Here is a 22,663-nt window from a genome sequence, read left to right as displayed (position 1 = left end):
TAGAATTATGCGTGGAGGACGGGGGGGGGGGGACATGTCTCCCCACTTTTTTGCTGGAATATGACATAAAATACATTGCTCTGTGCAATCCACACAGGCCCGAATGCAGGATGTCCCCAAATCAATGCATCTTAACTTTACCCAAATATGTTGTTCTCCCTTTATAAATCCACACTGTGCTGGTGGGCAGTATTTAATCACAGAGACTGGTATCGGCTTCTACATGTCCTGGATTTCATTAGTTGGAGTAAGCATGTACTGCATGATGCGCATGCACAGAGAAGGTACACATTCTCGTTTCATTGCCAACTTTCGTTGTGGCGAGAGGTTTTGCATGTTTGTAGATCTTGAAGAATTGGGATGAAAAGTAGAAGTAACAATAAAAGTATGAAATGCATGCTTACGTCTGGTTTTTGAGCACAATAATGAATGTTGGCTCCAAAAAAAAAGCTCAAAATTAAAAGCACCCACTTTTATTAGTTAAATTTTTCAAAAAAAATATATAGCAAAGGTGGTCGGATTAAATGCTCACAATCCACCACAGCAAAGAGCGTCTCACATCAACAATGTGCAGGGGCTAGACTTGCTGGTCATCACTAATGGCTTCGCGATTTGCACTTGCAATGATGTCCCCAACGTTTAAGTCGCTGTTGACACTCATCCATAGGATATGGCCACTGTAGCTTTGTGAAGATGGTGCCGAAGGTGAAGGAGGTTATGTTTTCACCCCTTTCTGTCTTTGTCTGTGTTCAGGATATCTCAAAATGTTGTGGATGGATCCAGATGAAATTTTGTGGGCAGGTTGGGTGTGTGACAAGGACAAAGTGATTAGGTTTTGGTGAAGATCCTGATCTGAGAATTTTTAAAGTGATTCTTCACCTTTGAGAGATAGGGCTAAACTCATATATCGCATGACATCTCAAAAAAGTTGTTGACGGATTCTGATGAAACTTGGTGGACATGTTGGGTGTGCGACAAGGAAGAATTCTTTCAATTTTTGTGAAGATCTGGGATCCGGATCTGATATTTTTTTTCAGTGATTCTTCACCATTGAGAGATAGGAATAAACTAATATATAGCACGATATCTCAAAAAGTTGAAGACGAATTTGGATGAAACTTGGTGGACAGGTTGGGTGTTTGACCTCGACGAATTGATTCGATTTTGGTGAAGATCCGAATCCGGATTCGACTACGAGAATGTTTTAAGTGATTCTTTACCACGGAAAGATGGGCTCAAAAACGATATATAGCACGATATTTCAAAAATGTATTGGGCCAGATAAGTTATCGTGAATCAGGAATTACGGGGCAGAAGTATGTGCTCTACTGAGTGTCCTTCTAGTCCAGATTGCAATCACCAAATGGAGAGCCATAACTGCAGCATATATCGTTTTCCGAACGAACCGAGTGTTTATCAATGGTGGGTTGAACAAATGATGTGATTTATCACTTTTATTCTTCATCTTCCATCTCTTCAATTTATAATGTCACTTCCGGTTCTGGGTTTGGAGCGACGAGACGTCTCCTTCGGGGCTCTCTGCTGACGTCCTCAAAGTTAAGTTTCCGGTCGTTATTTGTCCCGTTTTAACTGTTTAATTTTCTCACCTACATGTTACTGTGTGTTCCTAGTTCGGTTTTGTTTCAAAAATCGTGCTATTTTGTGAGTTTTTGTCGACGTTCTTTTCGGGTGTTTGAGGCCTAGGCCTTGGCCTAGGCTTGAGGCCTACCGGTTCCCCTCGGTGTTCGATCGTTTCTTTTTCTCCCCATTACCTTAAATTTCGATCCTCCCCATTACCTTCAATTTCTATCCTCCCCACTTTCCTATTTCCCCCATTCTCCCAACTAATCTTTATTTCTTATCTCAAAAAAAAAAAAACAACAACAATACGCTCACCTCCTTCTCCTTCTCCTTCTTCCTCTTCCTCTTCCTCTTCCTCTTCCTCTTCCTCTTCCTCCTCCTAATCTGTTGAAAACTCTCTCAAACATGAATAATAATAACAAAAACGATCTTATAATGTTTCATCTTCCTCTCTCACACATGTGGTACTCTTTACTGTTTCATAATGCACTACTCTTCTACTATTTAAACAGACTGCTCTCAATTCGACCTTTCCTTCATACCTTGCCTAAAAAATCCAACTGTTACAGCGTTTCTTCTCTCCATTCTCCGAATTCGCCTTTATTGCATCACTCAAGAATTGTGTTAAATCGCATCTCTGAACTAAAACTTTTAAAACCCCAGTTTGCTATGAATGTTCGCTTTCCATCAACCATTCTTTTTTTCCAACTTCAGTGCCAACTCACCCCCCTCACCCCTCACTCTCAAAGCACCCATCCCACTCTTCTCCCTCCAAACCTCCCTCTCACCTCTCTCAAAGATTCGGCCCTCACCTTTCTCTCACCTTTCATACCCCTCAGTCATCCTTCTCAAAGTTTCCCCCCCTATCATCCACCAAGCTGCCTCCCTCCACTGCCCTCTCACCTCCATCTCTTCACTCCACCTCCTCAAATCCTCAACTGCCTTCTTCCCCCTCTCTTGTCCCCCCTCTCGCCCAGCACCACAGAGCCTTTTCTCCTCATCCGGCCCCCTCCCCTAGCTATTCTGCAATCCCCCACACATTTTCAACAACCCTCCTTACCTCCCCCCTCGTCCCTTGTCCTACCCTCCCCCTCCCCCCTACCTCTTCATTAAAAGTGTGGACCTCAAATATCCAGGGCCTTCGTCAAACCTTTCAGATCTTTCCATACAGGCTGCCACTGACAAACCAGACATAATCTGCCTAACAGAAACTTTCCTCCCCCAAGACGTGTCTGACTCCCAAGTGTCTCTCCCTGGTTACTCCCTCCTACGGTATGACAGACCTGAGCCTCGTCCTGGTGGAGGTGTTGCTCTCTTCATTAAAGACTCTATTCCTCACTCTCCATGCACTGCTCTCACTACCCCACACCCCCAGGAATACCTCTGGCTTCGGCTTCCCCTCCACTCCCACATCATGTTTATATGTGTACTGTACCGTCCACCTAACAGTGATGACTCCATTTACACCTTACTATCGAAAGCATTGACCATCTTCTATCTTCTCATCCAAACTCTCTCTTCCTCTTATGTGGCGACTTCAATTGTCATCATGCCAGTTGGCTAGGTGTGGGTACCTCTCTCACCTGTCATGGCACCTCAGCAAAAGCTTTCTGTGACTCATTTGGACTGACTCAATCGGTCAACTTCCCGACCCGGATCTCAACCAATGGTGCTCCATCTCTTCTGGATCTGATTTTGACAAATTTCCCTGACAATATCTGCTGTTCTTCCCTCGCTCCAATCGGTTCTTCTGACCACGTCCTTGTCAAAGTGGACATCTCTCTGGCTGTTATCAGAGAACCACCTCACCGCCGTCGAGTCTGGCATTTCACTCAAGCCGACTGGCAGGGTCTCCAAGTAGCCCTCAAACTTATAGACTGGTCTCCTATCTCTACTTTCTCAAACATCAACTCATCCTGGGAATTCTTTCGAAGAAACTTGCTCTCCCTCATGCACAGATTTATCCCCTCTCGTATTCAGTTGTCCTTCCCTTCCTCCCGCCATTGGTTTACTGAAGCTTGTGGCGAGGCAGTTGTCCTGAAACAACTTGCCTTTGCCTCATGGAAAGCAAACCCAACTGAGGGTAATCTCAGTTCCTTCCACAAAGCTCGGAACAAATGTGTATCTACCCTCAGGAGAGCCAGAAAACAACATCTTTCTCATCTCAAGTCTGAACTCTCAAACCTCTCTCCCTCCTCAAAATCCTGGTGGCGTTTAATCAAATCTCTTTCTGCTGTATGTCCCCCCTCCATCCCTTCCCTTACCTCAAATGGCCGCACTGCTGATACCGCACGTAAAAAAGCTGAATGCCTAAACTCGGTGTTTGCAGCTAAATCTTGTGTCCAAAACCCATCACTTTCTCTACCCACCTTACCCAGTCGCACCCAACTGTCCCTGGACTCTGTATCCTTTTCTCCTGACAAGGTGGAGAGCTTGCTTTCAAACCTCGACTCGGATTCTGCAACCGGTCCAGATGGCATCAGCCCACGTGTCCTCAAAGCCTGCTCTTCTGCTCTTGCTCACCCTCTCTCTGTTCTATTCACCCTCTCATTTGCTCAAGGTCATCTGCCATCTGCTTGGAAGTCTGCTAACATCACTGCCCTGCATAAAAAAGGTGCAAAAACAGATCCCTGCAACTACAGACCAATCAGCCTTCTCCCAATCATCAGCAAGGTTATGGAATCCATCATCGCTTCAGACATTAAATTCTTCCTCTTCTTCAATGGCTTGATGTCCAATCATCAATTTGGTTTCAGACCAGGTCACTCTACCCTGGATATGCTGCTTCTGCTCTCACATCAATGGATGGAGGTCCTCAATGCCAGACAGGAAATCTGAGCCGTATCCCTGGACATATCACGTGCTTTTGACACAGTCTGGCACCCTGCCCTGCTCACCAAACTCTCTTCCCATGGTATCCAAGGCCATCTCCACTCATGGCTCGCAGACTTCCTCTCCTGTCGCAGTCAACGTGTGGCCCTAAATGGAGTTCTTTCATCCGCTCTTCCTGTCCAGGCTGGAGTTCCTCAAGGTAGCATTCTGGGCCCTGTTCTTTTTCTGGTTTTCATCAATGATCTCTCCGACTTTCTGGAAAATCCTCTTTATCTCTTTGCTGATGACTCCACCCTCTGCCGTACCATCTGTCATCCCTCAGACCGGCAAGCAGCAGCTTCTTCGCTCACTGCAGATCTGGATAAAATCACAAACTGGTCCAACACGTGGAACATGTCTTTCAATCCAGACAAATCTCACACTCTCACTATGTCTCTTCGAAAGGACCGTTTAGAACCCCCCCCCCATCCACTTTCTCAACAACCCTCTGGAAGAAGTCTTTTCTTTCAAGCTTCTGGGTCTCACTATCTGCCATGATCTTTCCTGGGAAAGCCACATTTCCAACCTGGCCTCCAATGCCAGTCGCCGACTGGGAATCCTCCGTCGTGCAAAGTCCTTCCTCGGCCCAATTGAGCTCCTGACCACTTACAAATCTTTTGTCCGTAGCATGATGGAGTACTGCTCTCCCCTCTGGGCTGGTGCTCCTGCCTCCCACCTTTCTCGGCTTCACTCTGTCGAAACCAGGGCATTTAGGATCATCGGCATCTCCCGCAATGAAGCTGAGTCTTTGGGCCTTTCACTCAATCACCGCAGGTTGGTCGGTGGTCTTTCTGTCTTCTACCGTCTCCTCTCCAGCCTTGCCCCCATGCTCTCTCTGCGATTTGTCCGCACCACATTTCCACAGGGCGCTCAAGGTCCGCCAACAACCCCCTTCTGGTAAAACTACCAAAATCACGAATCACTGGTCACCTTCACTCTTTCATTCCTCTTTTTTCCCGCCTTTGGAATAAACTCCCTCACCCTATTCTTTCCCATTCTTCCCTCCAGGCTTTCAAAACAGCTGTTCACCACCACCTCTTATCATCCCCCATCCAAATCCTCGATCTTTTCTACCCCCGATAATCCACCCAAGCCCACTTCCTACAATTCCCCTGCTTTCCTTCCTGAAAGTCCCTGTAATGTCCATCTTCTCTTCCCCATGTTCCCTGTCCCATCCCTCTCCCTTCCACAGATCTCCTAATGTGTCTGATGGCCCCTGGCTGTGCGTTGTGTTTTAGCTCTCATACGAGCCTCGACAAGGTATACAAAAACAAAAATATAAAAAAGGAGTGAGATCCAACAGTACCAACCTTCTGCCCTGCATTGACCACGATACTCCTCCACTTACTCCTGTCATCAGTCAACTCTGTCCACTCTCAAACCACCCTCACCTTATTGATGTCACTCCTCACACAGTCTTCCCATCTCAACCACGATCTACCTCTTTTTACTCCTCCCTTGCTCCCTCAACCTATCCACTCTCTTTGCCATTCTCTCTTCCTCCATCTGCACCAAGTGTCCAGCCCACTTCAGTCGGCTTTTTATCAACCTCCATATCAAGCTCATCTGCACACTAATCTCTTCCCTCAGTTCATCTATGGACCGTTCGCTTTACTCCCGCAATCCTCCACAAACAGTTGCTCTCGCAGACCTGCAACCTCTATTGTTCTCTCTTTGTGCCACTGTTTCGAGACCATAAAGGTAGGCCGGCATCACACAAGAACCAAAACTTTCCCTTTCAATCACCCTGATATCTTTATGTCTGCTAATATTATTCCATCAAAACAAATTCAAAATTAGTGCGAAAAATTGACGTCGCAGAAGTTTCTAATCTTTTTACCACTACTAAGCCAAAGTAATTCCCGTTCTACATTAAAAATAAAAAAACAATGTCACCCGCAGGGTGACCTGTATCTTGCCAAAAGGTGACCACGTGTGACTTAAGGTCACACTGAGGTGAACAGAGCTGCTATCCACCAGGGGCGATTCCTTGAGGAATATCTGCCTACGAGAGATTCCGATGAGAATCGTTCTACAGAGTAACCATGAAAAATATGCGTTTGCCTCATAACGTCACCAAATGACGTCATAATGTCTCAAGCGTGACATATCTAGAAAGCACTCATCGAGGTGTTCAATTTTGAGGTACTACACGATATGGTTCCTAAAACTTGAAAATTTGACCTTGGGGTCAAATATGTTTGACCTCAGGTGCTAACCATGAAGGTCAAGGACAATCGCCATCAAAAATTAATCAGCTGAGTGCCAGACCATGAACTATATTCCCATGAAGTTTGAAGACGATCCCATCAAAATTATTCAAAAAATAAGGGTTTCGTCGACTCCCCTGATTTGCGACAGTGACCTTGACCTTTGACCTTGACCTTCAAAATTTTGTTCACTGAAAGGGACCTCTATAGGCCTCTGATATGCGAAGTTACAAAAATTTCCAATGATAACTGTGCTCTGCAGGATTTTTTATGTGATTACAGACAAAAAAAAAAAACATACAAACTGACTAACATATCTTGCAAAAACTTCGTTTTGGCAAGATAATGATACAAGTAGCGGTACATTCAAAGTACACCATCCCCACGCCAAATAAATAAATAACAAAGTAAGTTTAACCCTTACCAATTAACTGATGCTTTTTTTTTTGATGATGCTTTCATTGAGGTTCACATATCAGTTCTTAAAAACAGCATTCTAAAGTCACATTTCCATATACCATATGCGTACTATTGTTCAGGCAAATTGTGCAGGCGCTCTTCCTTGTATAAATATATGTGACCATGTGACCCCTTTATAAGGAATCTATTTATTGTACTTTCACAGGGTAGGGATGGAAGAAATTAGAAATGCCAATATTGAGTCAAGTAACAGAAGGGAAGAGGATAGGAATGGAGGTATCTCTATATTGTGTACTTATAGATCGGGGGTAAATTTAGAAAAAGAAGAGAATGTATGATGGTCAGAGAAAGAAAGTAGCTGAGTGGAGTTTGGGAGAGGAGGGATGAAAGATTGGGGATGATATAGGAGTAGGGGACAGAATAGAAGGGAAGGAGCAGGGAAAGGAAAGTAAAGAAAATTCTGTTATGTTGGCATACAAAATAAATAGATGACTCCAAAATTGAAGTCCAACAAGGTCGCAGAGTGTCTGAGTGGAGACAGAATGGATGGGAATATTGAACGGGACATTAAGGGAAGAGACTTGTATGAGATACTAGTGGGGTATGCTTACACAACGTAAGCAATAATGAACCGTGCTTCGTACATAGGTACATAATTAATAGAAGCTATATGATTATAGCTGAGCATCATTCACCTCCTGCTAGATATCAATTGAGATTTATATTTCACTGTTTGCAGTTACATAAATTACAATACAGTTAAAAGTTAAAGAAATTAGAATTTTGAAATGCTAGATATCAACTGATGATTGTATTTCACAGTTTACAGTTATAGAAATGTACAAACTAACATTTTAATTAAAGTATACACATTGTAAGCAATAACGAACCGTGCTTCCCCATTGTCTCGGGTCACTCACATGCAGTGAGCACAACAAGGCTACACATATTTTTGGATATTTTAATTTACGAATGCTTTCCCATGGTTCTGTGATTTTTGCCGGTGTATCTGCTTCAATGTCCTATGGTACGTACAATTTCAGCTTTCTACGTCACTCGGAAGAATGATGCCGAACATTAATATCAGTGAGTGAGTGAGAGTGGTTAGAATGAACTTTATGTATTAGATATCGCTGAGAGGATGTGGGGTCAGAGGGTTCCCCATGTAGACGCCCCTCAAAATAATTTAATATATGATGACATCATTGGTGCCCAGATTGTTAAACAAGGTAGGAGAAACATTTTATAAAAATGGAAAAACATGTAGGGATGGAATCTCCAGAAAACAACCAAACAAGGTAGGAAAGAATGACAAGGTAATGTATCTAACATGTGAAAAGCAACACCATAATCCTTTTTTTGGATTGCCATCGTGATATCTTTTGACATTTTTGTTAAAGACAGCAATAGTAACAATTGTATGAAGATGTCTATGTTATAGGCAGCTGTAGCTTTATAGTGTGGGTTGGTGTAATTGTGCATTTTATTTGTTATGGGAGACGGAAAAAATGTCAAAAGATGGCGTGATGGTAATCCGTAAAAGGATCGTGGTGTTGCATTGCGGTGTCACTCATACCTTGTGAATTTGGTGATTTGGGGGGGGGGATTCTATCCCTACAGGGTTTTTAATTTTTATAAAATGTTTTTTTCTAACTTGTAGTTTTATTCAACTTGAGCAGCCCTTTCTTCCCCAATGCTGAGAATGATCTTTTGATGATTCCAACTTTAACATTCACTCTCCTCATTACATCTGCAGCATTAGAGCTGAATGACAAATTTGTGTCACACAAAACACCCATGTCTCTTTCTTCATTCTTGTATTTTATTTCACCTCTGCCTGAATCACTTTCTATGGTGTATGCAAACTGATGGTTTCTCCTCCCATATTGGACCACTTTGCATTTGTTCTCATTGAATGGAACCTGTCATTTTCGGGACCACTGTGTAACTGCATTCACAACTTCTTGCAGGTCTCTGCTTCAGCCTGGGTATCAACGGCCCGAAACGTCAGCTTTTTGAAAAATTCACGGTGGATCAATTACCTTTTAAAGTATTGTATTTCCTATTTGTTTTGAATGAAAGGAGGCATATATCAGATAAGGTGTGGTGCTGGCTCAATAGTGAGTGTGGTGGACTTGGGATCATTGGGTCCTGAGTTCAAATCCACTTACCCATTTAATTAATACCAGGTGGGGTTGACTCAGCCTGTCATCCTTCGGAGGTCGGCAAAATGAGTGCCAGTTTGCTGGTATCCTGGGTCAGAGTGACAACCTGTCCAGGATTGTGCCCAATAGCCAAGGAGACTGCTTAGGCAGCACCAACGCTCTGCACAGAGTATTGTCCCGATGGATGGATGTATGGATGGCTGGTTTAAGATCCAAGGGTCTATTGAATAACACCAGGTAGGGTTGATCCTATTAAGATCCTATTGAATAACACCAGGTAGCCAGGTAGGATTGACTCAGCCTGTTATCCTTATACATACCAGCTGACTGGGGTAATAACCATTTGTGGTTACCTGTGTTGGAATGGTGAACTCCTTGGCATCTCTATGTGCCTTACAATGTGAAGGAATGGAATTGTTATTATTAGTAGATATTATAATCTATGTCGCAAGGCTTGAAAGTGGCTCTACTTGTACAAATAACCCTCTGACAACAATGCTATTCTAAATCATCTTATTTGCTGCAGCCTCGGATTTAAGGAAGAACAGCTATGCTGTACATCTTCGAGGCTACAATTATTGCTGGTGAACCAACAAACTTAGCCATTGCACTCACATATGCTTGCATTTGGGTAGTTTGGCCCAATGTGCATTTCACACCATGTTTCTTTGTCAAGGACTGAAATGGGTGCACGATGCTGCTCAAGCCGCTGTCACACCTTGACGTTTAAGCCAGCGTATGGCAAGGTATCAAAATGTATGTAAAACGCTGGCGTACGCTGAACTATTCATGTTTTTTTTTTTCCAGTTTTTGACTTTTCATAACGAGTTGGACATATGCATAACGTATTAGTTACGTACATAGAACGCTTCAATCACATATAGATAACTTATACCAACGAATGCTGAGCGTGTTGTCGGCATTCACAACCTATGCCCAACGATAGTCTAACTTATGCATAGCGCGGCAGCGTATCGCCGACAATCACGAGGCATAGCCATTAAAAGGCTGCGGCTCGACGATTCAAATCATAACCGCAGTAGACATTGAAGTGTCAAGCCGCTGTCACACCTTGACGATTTAGCCAGCGTATGCCGACGTATGAAAAATTTGTCTAAAACGCTGGCACACGTAGAATACGTTATGGGTAAGTTTTGTATATGTTAAGAGCACACTGGCATACGTCGTAGTACGCTGACATACGTCGTAGTACGCCAAGTACGTCGACAAATTTTCAGTATGTTGAAAATTTCTCGACGTACTCGGCGTATGACACACGTTCCGCATACGCTGGCATAAGTTGTAGGCACGCTACGCGATCGTTGACACACATTGACACATGTTACTTTTAAGTTATTCATAAGTCGAAACACATCGAGGTAATGTTTAGCATACCCGAAACTTATTTCTAACCTATGAGTAACGTGTTGTAGGCACATTACGCGATCATTGACACACGTCGACACACGTTACTTGTACGGTACTCATAAGTCGAAACACGTCAAGGTAATGTTTAGTGTCAGTGTTCCAGACTCCCTGGGTTTTATTTTTATGATCTTGCCAAAACGAAGTTTTTGCAAGATATGTTAGTCAGCTTGTATGTTTTTTTTGTTTGTTTGTTTGTCTGTAATCACATATAAAAATTCTGCAGAGCACAGTTAGCATTGGAAATTTTTGTAACTTCGCATATCAGAGGCCGATAGAGGTCCCTTTCAGCGCACAAAATTTTGAAGGTCAAAAGTCAAGGTCACTTTGTCGCAAATCAGGGGAGTCGACGAAACCCTTATTTTTTGAGTAATTTTGATCGGATCGTCTTCAAACTTCATGGGAATATAGTTCATGGTCTGGCGCTCAGCTGATTAATTTTTGGTGGCGATTGGCCTTGACCTTCATGGTTAGCGCCTAAGGTCAAACATATTTGACCCCAAGGTCAAATTTTCAAGTTTTAGGAACCATATCATGTAGTACCTCAAATTGAACACCTCTATGAGTGCTTTCTAGATATGTCAAGCTTGAGACATTATGACGTCATTTGGTGACGTTATGAGGCAAAAGCATATTTTTCATGGTTACTCTGTAGAACGATTCTCATTGGAATCTCTCGTAGGCAGATATTCCTCAAGGAGTCGCTCCTTGTGGATAGCAGCTCTGTTCACCTCAGTGTGACCTTAAAGAAGTCACACGTGGTCACCTTTTGGCAAGATACGGGTCACCCTGCGGGTGACATTGGTTTATTTTTTTCTTCGGTATGACCGTGATGTTGACACTTCGATTTCTAGTGCGGTTATGATTTAAATCGTTGAGCGGCAGCCTATTAATTATATTATATTATAACCGCACTAGAAATCGAAGTGTCAACATCAACGTCATACCGAAGAAAAAAAACCAAAAAAAAACGGAGTCTGGAACACTGACGCTAAACATTACCTTGACGTGTTTCGACTTATGAGTAACTTACAAGTAACGTGTGTCGACGTGTGTCAACGATCGCGTAACGTGCCTTCAACTTATGGCCAGCGTTATGCAGAACATATGAGTCATACGCCGAGTACGTCGAGAAATTTTCAACATACTGAAAATTTGTCTAACAGCTCGGCGTACTATGACGTATGCCAGCGTACTATGACGTATGGCAGCGTACTATGACGTATGGCAGCGTACTATGACGTATGCCAGCATACTCTTAACGTACACAAAACTTACCCATACGTATTCGACGTGTGCCAGCGTTTTTGACAAATTTTTCATACGTCGGCATACGCTGGTTAAATCGTCAAGGTTTGAAAGGGCCTTCACACCTGCACCAGAAATGGCAGCAACGACATTAGTCATTCATGATTCAGAGACATGATTCGAAAATAATTACCGGTATACAGCACCTCATGCCTGGTGTTGACTTAGTGATTAAGGTTGCTGGCTTGGGATCTTAGGATCTTGAGTTCAAGCCCCTGTCGGCTGTTGAATTAACACCAGGTGGGGTTGACTCAGCCTGTCATCCGTTTGAGGTCTGTGAAATGAGTACCAGCACACTGGGGTAATAACCATTTGGGGTAACCTGCGTTGGAGTGGTGACCTGTCCAGGATGGTACTCTTTGCCAATGAAACTGCCTTGGCACTCATATGTGCCTTTACAGCACGAAAGGAATGGTATTATTATTAGTAGTATTATTAGTGTTATTATTAATACGAATGCATGCCCATACGTGTGTGGCCGTACGTGCGTGGCCGTATCTGCAAAAAAAAAAAAAAATTCAAACTGCGTGCCAGAAACAACTACACAGGCTGTTCCTTCGCTCTCGCATGCCCGTACGTGCGTGGCCGTACATGCAAAAAAAATTTTAAAAACAAAAAATCTTTCAAACCACCACTCAGGCCGTTCCTTTGCTGTCGTAAACGATGACTGGATTGGGGCATTGTGTTTATCTATAAATGCGCATAAGAAATCGAGAAATTATTAGAATACACTATCCGGAAGTCTGTACATTGTAACCCCTAATGGGGAACGCGGCTGAGAATCTCTTCCCCATTGGCCACGCCGACGCAGCAACGTGTCCTGTCATTGGTTGGTAAATAAATGGCCATAACTTGAGAAGCACTTGTCTGATTAATATCAAACCTTGAAAAGGCACATCCACAGGGCCCCTGCAATATACCTGGCAAGTTTCAATTAGATCGGACCAGTGGTTGTCGAGAAACAGTGGTCACACACACACACACACACACACACACACACACACACACACACACACACACACACACACACACACACACACACACACACACACACACACAGATTGCTGGAATTATAGATAGACTAGTATGTGCCTGTACGTGCAAAAAAACAAACAAACAAACAAATTCAAACCATGAGCCAGAAACAACTACACAGGCCGTTCCTTTGCTCTCGCGTGCCTGTACGTGCATGGCCGTACGTGCGTGCCTGTATGTGTGTGGCCATACGTGCAAACCAAAATATAAAAAAAGAACTTTCAAACCGCGAGCCAGAAACAACAACCACACAGGCCGTTCCTTTGCTCTTGCATGCCCGTACGTGCAACCCCCCCCCCCCCCAAGAAAAAAAACAAAAAATATTTCAAACAACCACACAGGCCGTTCCTTCGCTATCGTAAACGACGACTGGATTGGGACATTGTGTTAATCTATAAATGCGCATAAGAAATCGAGAAATTATTTGAATACATTAAGTCATCACTATCCGGAAGTGGTGCGTGCCTGTATGGAATGTTCACATCATTCCACGAATTATCGCTTGTATTGAAGTAACAACTGCTGTGATATTTACACACACAGAGTTAATTAAAATCAAGTTTACCAAGCTGTCTTTGCTCGCCTTGACATTCGCTGCCATTGACCATTGCCACTCCTACGCCACGGTAACTAAGGCGCCGATCCCCATCAAAACCGGCACGGCACATGACGTCATCGTCGGTCGGCTGCGCAGCGACGCCGACGCAGCAACGTGTCCTGTGATTGGTAACTAAATGGCGCATCAGCCACGCCTACGCATCAACGTGTCCTGTCATTGGTTGGTAAATAAATGGCCATAACTTGGGAAGCACTTGTTCGATTAATATCAAACCTTGAAAAGGCACAAACTCAGGTATCCAGCAATATACCTGGCAAGTTTTAATTAGATCGGACCAGTGGTTGTCGAGAAACAGCGGTCACACACACACACACACACACACACACACACACACACACACACACACACACACACACACACACACACACACACACACACACACACACACACACACACACACACACTGCTGGAATTATAGATAGATACAGTACCTCTTGTGGACAAAAAGTACAAAACCATGTTATTAACAAAAGAAATACTCTCACTCGTTCACCAAATTTTGCTAATTTAGCAGAGGAGAGGGTATGTCGTCAAAAAGATTAGAATCTCCAAGTATATTAGCAATAACACCACAGTCGGGCATGACTCGTCCCATGATCCAGCCAGTATCACGGCTCGACCTGAACACAAAAAACACCAATCAAGTCTAACAGAATGTGAAAATAAAATAACCACATGAACCAACTTGGTTAAATTACACTGGAAGTAGTAGTAGTAGTGGTAGTAGTGGTAGTGGTAGTAGTAGTCAGACTGAACAAAAGTCAGTTTTGCTTCTTTGGATTTCTTTCTGATGAAAGAAATAAATGTTTACATTTCTTTGACGACTCTTAGTGAGTGTGTCATCATGATCCGATAAATTATGAACGACCCTCGTATTTCTGTTATGTAGCAAATGTAATTCCTGATCAGATCATTCAACCCCCCGAATCAAAACACACACTCTTCGAGAGCATTGAACAGGCTGCTCAATTCGAATACAAAGAGAAATATTTGTCTTTTTGGGTTCACCATCACTCAAAGTCAAACCATTGCCCCCTTTTCAGCAGAGTTGAACAGTTCAGTTCAACTTATCTTCAAGAAGGAATAAAAAAAAACCACTGTCAGACTGATTTGCAGACAGAACAGCCACTTGATTAGACAGTAAGAAACGAGCCTGTTCCGCTCAGTGTAATTTGAAATATCATCCACTTGGTGATAAAACAAATGAAGTTTCCTTCTCTGAACCATTTTTCTGAGTAAGCGAACACCAGCCAGATGTGTGGCAAACGGTACTAGCCAAAGGGAATGCGTCAAAGCCCTCAATCCTTCAAGATGCTGGTCCCCAGACACCTGCTGTCTTGCTCCCGAAGTGATGAACAGCCACACAAGGGGGGTGGAAGGAGGTGTTGGAGAGGGACAGGCAGATTACATCAGTACTTTAACGGGATGCCTGATGGGCGTCGATACAGCAGTGGAGAGCAGCCATACCTGGTTGTGGCTTTGAATGGAAGATTCTTATGAAGATGTGCACTGACAGATTTACCTTCAGCTCTTCAATTTCATGTGAACCAGAGCTGTGGCCCGAAATCATTTGGTGTTCACTGGAGGAGTACTGTCTGTACAAAACAAGTTCATTACACACTCCATGATTATTACCTCCATCACTGAAGGTGGACGGAGGTTATGTATTCACCCCTCTCTGTCTGTCTGTTTGTTTCTTTTATCTGTCTGTGAACTGGATATCTCAAAAAAGTTGTGGATGGTTTTGGACAAAATTTGGTGGACATGTTGAGTGTGTGACAAGGACGAATTGATTCTATTTTGGTGAAGATCCGAATCTGGATGCAAGGATTTTTAAATGGATTCTTCACCATTGAGAGATAGGGCCAAAAACGATATGTAGCATCATATCTCCAAAAGTTGTTGATGTATTATTATAAAACTTGGTGGATGAGTTGGAAAGGTGACATGAACAAGTCGATTCGATTTTGGTTCAGGTCAGCAGATCTGGCCTATCAATGGGATCCAAAACGTAAACGGGTCAGCCTGGTGGAGATTTGCGCTCTACTGAGTGTCATTGAAGTAATGCAAATGGTTTTTTTTGGCTGCTCTTCATTTTTTTGGGGCTTTTTTTGACTTCATCCAAATCCAACCTCAGTGCATGAGATTTCTATGCACCTTTGGAATCTGCACCATACCTTCTATTTACATGTACACACCATTATATGTGGACAAGCGACTTGTTGGTGAGCTCGTGATGTTGATGCATTACAAGTTCAAATGTCAAATACTGCACCAATTGATTCTCCACTTGTAATTATGTTCTACTTGTGATTCAATTTCAGAGCTCAATGATGTCTTCCTCGTGTCTTTGTCCCATTTGTGATGTGTGTAAGGCCGTGATGAGGATGGGATACCTTGATGAAGCTGAGACTTTTGTACATACAAGCTACTCAGATGAATAATGAGATTTGTGAGATGCGTAATAATAATAATAATTTTTTGAAACCCCACTTATCTCCCTATCCAACTGTTGCATCGACAATTTCATTTATTTTGATTATTTTTATTGTCAACATGAAACATGGACATTTTGCATCCACTAGCAATTCAATTCAAACGAGAATGGCACTCGGAAGGGCGCATACCTCCAAGGCTGAACAGTTTACTTTTTGGATCGCACAGCTTGGTCTTGTCATCCAACAAATTCAAGCACTAAGTTTTGTAATAATCTGTCCACAACTTTTTGAAATATCATGCTATACTCAATATCTTTTTTGGCCCTTTCTCTCAATGGTGAAGAATCACATAAAAAAAAAAATCCTCGCATCCAGATTCGGAACTTCACCGAAATCGAATCGATTATTTTGTCACACACCCAACCTGTCCACCAAGTTTCGTCCATACCCATCCACAACTTTTTGAGATATCGTGCTATGTATAGTTTTTGGCCCTATCTGTCAATGATGAAGAATCAATTAAAAAATTCCATTGATTTGTCCTTGTCACACGCCCAACCTAGCCACCAAATTTCATCCAAATCCATCCATAAGTTTTTGTATTGAGAAATTCTACTCACAGACAAATAGACAGACGGGAGTGAAAACATAACCTCTGTCTGCCATCGCAGACGATGACGCAACTATATAATGACATCACACTTGTCTACAAGCTTCTGAACTTCATAAACATTTCCATGGTTATCATTCATTCTGAACCCACTAATTAGTGTATAGTGTATCATCAGCATGTTTGATAACACTACAATTAGGACTTGAACAGCTCCAGCTTCTCGTATATAAAGAAATCAAAATGGGGGGGGAGGGGGGGGAGACAACACAACATTGTGGTGTGCCTCGGTTCCTTGACCCATTATGGCCCACACAGATTCCTACGTGTTTCCTGCCTTCTGGGTGATGCTTTCCTTTGAAAGACTTCACATTAACACCTTTTTGTACTTGGCAGGACAAGTCAGAACCTCAGTGCAAACAAGCGAAGCTGTGAGGCAGCTGTCTGCATGTCCATGTGTCATTGTTAAAACGTGGAATCGTCTGCTCCAAGTCTGCCTGCAGCATTCCAATCATGAAGTCAGCCATTGATGTGCAACAACAGAATGAATTTAAGGAACTGGAGATTGAACATAGTTTTTTTTCCTGCCTGAGGGAATTTGCTCATGTTTATAATTGTAGCACAACATGCAAACGTTTAAGTATGCCCAGAAATAGATTTTGAAGTCCATTTGGGACAAGTCATTCAATGCAGGAACTCACAGTCTGGAGGAGTAGGTAGGTTCATAGCAATGGGTCTTGACACGCATAAGCATTCACGGTGAATTGCACCTCATTTCGGTTAAAAATAATCTCTCAAAGTAAAACTATGCTGAACAGATGCTGTCGAACACTCAAACCAAAGGCTCATACTTCAAAGAGGAGCTATATTTATCGCGTAGTACATGGAGGGGGTGGTGGAGGAGTATGTGTCCCTGGGAATAGAGATGATTCCAGCTGCAGGATACGTCAGCGATGAAAGTAATGGTGAGCTATCCCATTGACCGTTAACAATCAGTTCTATTCCAACCCCAGACCAAGTCAAGGAAATTTACAAGAAAAAGGAGTAGAGCAGCCGAGAAAACGGATTCGAGATAGTGACGAGGAGCAGGGAGACGACGGCCATGAGCCAGAAGACCGATGCTGAGCATCAGCAGGTGTTGATGAATCCTCCCAAGAAGGCTGGTGGATTGAACCACTGGTCTCCAGGCTATGGTTTCTGTGTAGCTTGTTGGCCCGGCCGTAGCACAAACCCAGCAGCTCTGAGCGCGTTTGTCTCTGGAGGCCAAGGGCTCCCGTTAAATACTCTGTACTATGAAATTGAATTCTTTGTTCTCTCTGCCAACTCTTCGCAGCGTCTACCTCATCCTACCCAGAAAGCCATGGCCAGGAAGCTTTACTCTTATGTGGAGAGATTGAGGCCGAAATTGCTCTCATTCGTTTACAGTATACTGATGTGTACACCCAAAAGAGAATGTCTGAGGTCACTGCCAATGTAAACCATGACATGCTTGTGGAATCATATCTGCAGGCAGCAGGCAACCACATCTCTGGCACAGGCATTGCCTGGAAGCGGTGGAGATAATCCAGGGGTTGACGTAAGGCAACAAGGCCCCCATCAAGACGAGCGATGGTTGCACTCGATTCTTTGGTCTTTGAAGTGTAAAATGTCCAACCCGAAGAAAATGTATTCAACTTCAGGCATGCACTTTCAATCCAAATTACATAAGAAGTTGTTTGTCAGGAATGTTCACCATCCATATTCATCCCATTAAACCCAGGTTTTTAATCCGAACAAAGAAATATAGATTTGATACATTCCTGGAGATGCAGTCAACGGTGAAACAAAATTGATGTCATAAAGATTCCTTTCCGTTGATAAAGTAAACTTGTAGGAATTAACAATGGGGAAAAGTGGCGTTAAGTGAAAACCTATTTTATTTATGTTCGAGGGACACATGACCAAAGATAAAAAAAAAATCTCCATGACATCAAAACTTCCCACTGGAAGAGTCATGCAGTGATGGGAGGCTTTTGTACATCCTCCCTGAGTAACACTGTAGACGGATGGAGACACCACGGGATGGCGGTTTAACATCTTTATTGCGGTGTAGGTTGTCCAGTTGACAAACTGCCCATGCAATCGCTCTCTTACCTCTCCTCTCACAGATGGAAACAGAGTGGTTCCAAAAGAAAGGAAACGCGTGTTTATAAGCCATCCTTTTTCAAACGTTTTTGTTTTTAATCTCATCAATCTGTACTTTAGCAAAGCATGCATTTCTGGAGCGGTCATGTCATGATCGTTTAGATTCTAAGATGCTTTACGTGTCATTTCAAACTACATTATGGTCTTGTAGACTTGAAACTGTGATGATGATTCCATGAAGCAACTAGGAGGGCACTCGAGAGAGCGCCTACCTCCGCCAGGCTGAACACTTTAGGTTTTGTATCCCATGAATGGGCGGATCCGGATCTTAACCAAAATCGAATCAGCTTGTTCTTTCCCACTACCCAACTCATCCACCAACCAAGTTTGGTCATAACTCGTCCACAACCTTTTTGAAATATCATGGTACGTATCGCTTTTTTTTTGGCCCTATCTCTCAATGGGAAAGAATCGCTTAAAAAAATGGTAAATTCTCGTATCTGGATCCAGATTTGGATCTTCACCAAATCGAATCAATTCGTCCTTGTCACACACCCAAAATGTCCTCCAGGTTTCGTCCGAATCCGTCAATAACTTTTTCAGATATTGTGCTATATATCGTGTTTGGCCCTATCTCTCAATGGTGAATGATCACTCAAGAAATTATAGTATCCGGATCAGGATCTTCAGCAAAATCTAATTAATTCCTTCTTGTCACACAATCAACCTGTCCACCAAATTTCATCCAAATCCGTCTGTAGCCTTTTGAGATATCCTGCTAAGTGCTCACAAACAGATAGAGAGACAGACAGACAAACAAACAAACAGATAGGGGTGAAAACATAACCTCTGTCCACCTTCGGTGATGGAGATAATGATGACGGTGAGTACAAAAAAAATTGCTGACATCATCAATGCAGGCCTAATACAATTGACACAGGATAGGATGGTGGTGGGACAAAGCCGAACACTTATTGAACATATTTCACTTTGACGTTTCCATAAGCAGTGAAATGAATTTTATTTATCTTTTTTTTTTTATGTGGGTCATCAATAACAAACTCCAAAATCTCTCCAGCCAAGGGAAACAGCAGTTTCAGATAGGCTGCCAGTTCGGCCTCTGTGTATCGAGCTTGCGGGTCATGCAAGCATGCCAAGAATGGTCTAAACTCGAAAGGAAACAGTTAATTACACAATGGCACAAGAACGATGGCATTTCTGATACAACGCCAAACACAACTTTATGTCATAGGGAAAATGATTTTAATTCAAATGAGAAGTTATCTTCAGAAGAGAAGTAGAAGCGTTGCCACCCGTGAAACATTCATTTTTCACATTACCTTACTTCCGCCCAGGTGTCGCGAGTGATCTTCATGTGATAGCTCACATTTTCCCTTTCTTTATTGGGTGGCTCATGAATCCGAAATACCTATATTCACCAAATAATGACAAACAATCCACATGCAAGGTCCACAGAGCTTGGTTGAACCAGCTCCAGAGAGCCTAACCTGAACCAGCTGCAGAGAGCATGACCTGTATGATTACCTGAAGGAGCTCCAGGGAGAGCATGACCTGAAGGAGCTCCAGGGAGAGCATGACCTGAAGGAGCTCCACTGAGTATGTATGACCTGAACCAGCTCCAGGGAGAGCAAGGCTTGAATGAGCACCAGGGAGCATGACCCCAATGAGCTCCAGAGAGCATGACCTGAATGATGACCTGAACGAGATCCAGGGAGAGCATGACCCGAAGGAGCTCCACAGAGCCTGCCCTGCCCCTCCCTTTAACCTACTTTTTATGAAAAGCTATCATTGTTTGCTAGTTGTTACCCATAGCCCATGAGTGTTTGTCTGATCATATATTGTGCACGATCTCATATTGCTGATGAATTTTTCAAGGCTGGGAAATTATTATTATTGTTCTTTAAAATGTTTTGAATGCACCATGCACTATCATTCTCAAATCTTGTCCAATAATTAAAGTAATTCTCATGTGGCTTAACCAGGCCAATAGCAGCCAAGCCGATCACACTAGACAGGAAGGGCACAGTCGAACGGGGCGGCCGTAATATGGCTCCGTATGGGCTGAAAAACTTATTGTGCAAGAAAACTAAAATTTATCCTGGATTTGATTTCTGAGTTGTTCGCTCATATCCAAGTAGGTAAATCCTCCATCGATGTGTCACTTTCTCTCCCAACAGCATTGAGGTCATCATAGACATGATGAGGATTTGGTACAAAAATTCCAGCCATTACATAAACATCATCGCATTCATTCCACAGCTCTAATGGTTACTCCAGTATTGTAGTTTTACAGACAGATTTAAATCTTTGTACACCCATTATTACTTTGTACACACATTATTACTTTGTACACCCGTTATTACTTTGTACACCCATTCTTACTTTGTACACCCGTTTTTACTTTGTACACCCATTCTTACTTTGTACACCCGTTTTTACTTTGTACATACATTATTACTTTGTACACCCATTCTTACTTTGTACACCCGTTTTTACTTTGTACACACATTATTACTTTGTACACACATTATTACTTTGTACACCCATTCTTACTTTGTACACCCGTTTTTACTTTGTACACACATTATTACTTTGTACACCCATTATTACTTTGTACACACATTACTACTTTGTACACACATTATTACTTTGTACACCCATTATTACTTTGTACACACGTTATTACTTTGTACACCCGTTATTACTTTGTACACACGTTATTACTTTGTACACACATTATTACTTTGTACACACATTATTACTTTGAACACACATTATTTCTTTGTACACCCATTATTACTTTGTACACACATTATTACTTTGTACACACGTTATTACTTTGTACACACATTATTACTTTGTACACCCGTTATTACTTTGTACACACATTATTACTTTGTACACCCGTTATTACTTTGTACACCCGTTATTACTTTGTACACACATTATTACTTTGTACACACATTATTACTTTGTACACACATTATTACTTTGTACACACATTATTACTTTGTACACCCGTTATTACTTTGTACACCCGTTATTACTTTGTACACACATTATTACTTTGTACACACATTATTACTTTGTACACCCGTTATTACTTTGTACACACATTATTACTTTGTACACACATTATTACTTTGTACACACATTATTACTTTGTACACCCATTATTACTTTGTTCACACAGTATTACTTTGTACACACATTATTACTTTGTACACCCATTATTACTTTGTACACACATTATTACTTTGTACACACATTATTACTTTGTACACACATTATTACTTTGTACACACATTATTACTTTGTACACCCATTATTACTTTGTACACACATTATTACTTTGTACACCCATTATTACTTTGTACACACATTATTACTTTGTACACACATTATTACTTTGTACACCCATTATTACTTTGTACACACATTATTACTTTGTACACACATTATTACTTTGTACACACATTATTACTTTGTACACCCATTATTACTATGTACACCCATTATTACAATGTACACCCATTATTACTTTGTTCACACATTATTACTTTGTACACATATTATTACTTTGTACACCCATTATTACTTTGTACACACATTATTACTTTGTTCACACATTATTACTTTGTACACACATTATTACTATGTACACCCATTATTACTTTGTACACACATTATTACTTTGTACACCCATTATTACTTTGTTCACACATTATTACTTTGTGCACACATTATTACTTTGTACACACATTATTACTTTGTACACACATTATTACTATGTACACCCATTATTACTTTGTACACACATTATTACTTTGTTCACA

General features: G+C 42.1%; 1 long non-coding RNA gene across 1 annotated transcript in view; it reads right to left on the bottom strand.

Moving 5' to 3' along the window:
* Nucleotides 1–22,663, bottom strand: part of LOC147019772 (uncharacterized) — a 42,523-nt gene that overhangs the window by 19,053 nt on the left and 807 nt on the right. The window lies entirely within an intron of this gene.

Source organism: Eptatretus burgeri, chromosome 9 (assembly GCF_056783735.1).
Source record: "Eptatretus burgeri isolate ZD-2024b chromosome 9, Ebu_testis_v1, whole genome shotgun sequence".
In the NCBI taxonomy this organism is placed as follows: Eukaryota; Metazoa; Chordata; class Myxini; order Myxiniformes; family Myxinidae; genus Eptatretus; species Eptatretus burgeri.
The sequence above is the reverse complement of the archived record's forward strand: the minus strand, read 5'-3'. Positions and strand labels throughout refer to the sequence as shown.